The sequence below is a fragment of the Sciurus carolinensis genome, chromosome 11, assembly GCF_902686445.1.
Source record: "Sciurus carolinensis chromosome 11, mSciCar1.2, whole genome shotgun sequence".
Taxonomy (NCBI): domain Eukaryota; kingdom Metazoa; phylum Chordata; class Mammalia; order Rodentia; family Sciuridae; genus Sciurus; species Sciurus carolinensis.
The window spans coordinates 133962130-133966199 of record NC_062223.1 but is presented as its reverse complement, the minus strand read 5'-3'; the positions used below and the strand labels follow the sequence as shown (position 1 = coordinate 133966199).

General features: G+C 36.6%; 1 pseudogene; it reads left to right on the top strand.

Moving 5' to 3' along the window:
* The first annotated feature begins 291 nt into the window (after positions 1-291).
* On the top strand, positions 292-1067 carry LOC124958187 (uncharacterized protein C9orf40-like; annotated as a pseudogene).
* The last annotated feature ends 3003 nt before the right edge of the window (positions 1068-4070 follow it).

Below are 4070 nucleotides of genomic sequence, written 5' to 3'. Positions count from 1 at the left end.
GGACATCCTTGTCTTGATCGTAATTTTAGAAGGAATTTTTTAAGTTTTTATTTTTTCCATTTTCAAATCCCATGGTGAATTTTGGATTAGTCATATGTAGCTTTTAGTATTTTGAGATAAGACGCTGTTATAACTAATATCTTCAGAAAAAGTTATTATAAAGGGATGTTGATTTTTGTTAAAAATTTTTATGCATCTTAAGATTATCATATGAGCTCCCTCGCGCTCCACCCCACGGCCATCAGCGCTCGGTCCCCGCGCCCCGCCGTCTTCGCCCGAGCCCTTAGGCCCATGGCCAAGCGGCGTGCGGCCGAGCCGCTGACGTTCCACGTGCCTTGGAAGCGGCTCCTGCTCTGCTACTTCACGGAGGAGCCACCGCCACGGCCGCCGCTGCTCTGGATCGCGCCGTCGGGGTCCTAACATCCCGGGCTACCGCGAAAGCGCAAAATCGACGCAGGGGCCATGTCAGAGCCTTCGGCTTCGCCCAGCAAGCGCCGCGACAGCGGGGACAGCAGCGCCCCGAGCGGCGGAGAGCATGAGGGCCGCGGCCTGGAAACGCGCGAGCCCCGCTGTCGCAGCTGCCCGGAGGATCCCGGGGGCCGGGGGAGGAGCCCCGGGATGCCCAGCCCCCGAGGGGCGGTGGCGACGACAGGGCGGGGCGCACAGGGCTCCCGCGGGAAGACCTGGGGGTCTCACCGCGCCAACAGAATGAAGAATTTTGGCAGTACAATACTTTCCAGTACTGGAGAAATCCTTTACCACCTATTGATGTGTCAGACGTTGAAGATGTGAGTGAAAACAACCAGACAGAAGCAACACTGGAGGGCAAGAATGAAGTGGTTGAAATTGACATGGAGTCCTGACATAAGGAGCTGAAGAAATGGGATTCCCTGAATTTGAAGAGACATCTTTAAGTGAATTCATGTATTTTTTAGGAAAAAGTTGTTTTCCGTACTTGATGTGGTATCATTTCCAAACCTGAAAAGTGAGGAAAGGTTGTATTGAAGATAAATGCCTGTAGTTACTACTGAACCTACCAAAAGGGATTTGGCAACAACATAGCAGTTGTAGACGAAATATTTATGTATGTATTTTAAAAGAAAACTTTTTGTTTGGGTTCTGACTTTTAAGAAACTGATCTTATGAGAAGGGATTCTAGAAGTTTTAGGAATGCATGGGAAGTACTCAAATCTTTCTCCCATCTACACCAAAAAGTTGGTGGCACATGAATATCATTTTATAATAACTTATTAATAAAATAAAATTTCTAATACAAAAAATTATATGATATTTATCCTTGATTATTTATGTGGTGCATCATGTTTATTGATTTGTGTATATTGACAAATGTTGCATTCCTCAAATGAAACCAACTGGATTATGGTGAAATATTTTTTATATGCTGCTGTATTTGGTTTGCAAGTATTTTGTTGAGGATTTTCATCTCTATGTTTATCAAATATTTTAGTCTTTGGGTATGCTATTTTGTTCCATCTTTATCCAGCTTTGGTGTCAGGGTAAGACACCTTTCATAGAATGAATCTGGAGACATTTCTTCCTTTTCTTTTCATGGAATAGTTGAGGAGAATTGATTTTTACTCTTTTTTAAAAGATACTGGCTACAATCGCAGTCAAAGGCTACTACTCACTACACTACTCACTGGTCAGGAGTCCCTTGAACTATTGTATTTTACTGTATGCCAGTAGATTTCTAAGTTCATTGTATCAATCTTGTTTATCTTTTCAAAGAACCAACTCTGTTTTATTGATTATGTTGCTTTTTCAGTCTGTTTCATTAATTTTATCTCTGATCTTCATTAGTTTTTGTGTATACTGGCTTTGAGTTATTCAATTTTGTTTTAAGATCTTGAGCTGTATCACTAATATAATATGATTAATATAAGTAGTCAAGTTATTTGATATCACTGATATTTTAATGCACTTACTTATAGGTATAAACTTCCCCCTTAGAACTGCTTTCAGCATATCCCAAAGATTCTGGTATTCTGTAGTTTCATTTTCAGTTAATACATGGAATTTTACATTTTCCCCTGATATCTTTATATATCCACTGATTGCTTCAAACTGTATGGTTTATCTCCAAATGTTTGTATACCTTCTGTATACAAACTTTTGGTATACCTTAGTTCTGTTATGATAAAATGTTAGAAATAAATTTATTTTTGTATTTGTTAAGACTTGCTTTGTGGATGGAAGTGATTAACACTGGAAAAGTTTCATGGGCTGCTGAAAAGAATATGTATTCTGTTGTTGGATGAAATATTCTATAGATGCCTATGTCCTTTTCATCTATAATGTAGTCTAATTATGTTGTTCTTTGTGTTTTGTCTAGATGAATATTTATGAGAGTATGGTATAAAAGTCACTCTTATCATTGTATTGTGGCATAAGTGTTCCTGTATATCAAGTAATGTTTTTTAAAATAAAATTTGATTCAAAAAAGTTTGGTGCATATATATTTAAAATTTGTGGTGAACTCCTTCCTTTACAATTATACATTGACCTTCTTTGTCCTTTCTAAATAATTTTGACTTACAACATGCTCTGTGTTGTGAGTGTAGCAACTCCTGCTTGCTTTCAGATTCCTTTTTCGTGGGATGATTTTTCCATCCTTTCACTGTGAGTTTGTGGGTATTTTACTGGTGTGGTGTGTTTCCTCTAGGAAATGTACATTCGGGTCTTGTTTTTTAATCCAGTCCATCAATCTGTGTTCATTCATTACCATTTTCTCTAAGGGTTATTATAGAAACGTAGGTACTAATTCCTGTCATTTTGTTGTTTTGCTAATTTTTGGTTTGCTTCTTAATTCTAATTTTCTTATCTATTTTTCTAATGGAGTTTTTTCTTTCCCTTGCTCTATGGTTGTTTTTCTTCATCTTCTGTACTTATGAGGCCTTTAAATTCATTTTGAAAAACTGACTTTGTTGTCATCAATATCTTTAGTTTAGGCTTATATTGGACAGTTATTATGAGTTCTTTGATTCCAAAAAAAAGTCTTTGTGGTTATAATAATCTAGGTTGACAGTTCTTTTCTTTCAGTGTTTGAAATCCATCATTCCATGTCTTCCTGGTCTGTGAAGAAATATTAAGTAATTCTATGTGTTTCCTATGTAAATAACTTTGTATTTCTCTCTTGAAGCTTTTAATTTTCTTTCTTTTTTCTATTTTTTGACATTTACATATAGTATGTCATGAAGAGTTTCTTTAGTGTTGCTGTCTATTTAGAATTCTAAATACTTCTATTACATGATTATACACCTCCTTCCCAAGATTTGAGAATTCTTCTGCAATTCTTTCACTGAATGCACTTTCTTTGCAAGTAGTCTGTATGTCTAATTCTTCCCCTATGAATTTGAATTTGGCCTTTTAATGTTGTCCCAGAGATTTTATATATTGTTTTTATAATTTATTATTTTTCTTTATTGTTATCTGAATGTTCTAATTCATTCACATAGTCTTTAAACCCTGATATTCTTTCTTCTGCTTGACCTTGTCTATTGATGGGACTATTAACTCTTTTTATTCAACTTATTGAGCTTTGTATTTCTAATATTTATACTTAATTTAAATGCTTTTTCATAGCATGAATTGCCTTTCTTAATTCATTGTATCTTCTTGAATTCATGTACCACTTTAATACCCATTTTCAAAACCGTTTATCTAGCATTTATCTTATTTAATATTCATGAATTCAATTATTGGGAAATTATGAACTTTTGAAGCCATTTTGTTGCATTGTTTTCTCATGATTCTTGTTTACATGTTGAGATCTGTACATAATTTGGGAAAGACTATCCCTCCTACTATGATTTGCGGGCCTACTTAGCAAATTTATCTTGTTTTTGTTTTTTTGCGGTGCTGGGGATCGAACCCAGGGCTCTGTGCTTGCAAGGCAAGCACTTTACCACCTGAGCTATCTCCCCAGCCCGCAAATTTATCTTTATAACCTATCCTGTGTTTTGGGCATCGTCCAAGCAGAACCTGTCTACCAACTGCCTTCCTATCCAAGTCTGTGGATTGATTCAAACTATGCATCTTTGATACCAAGA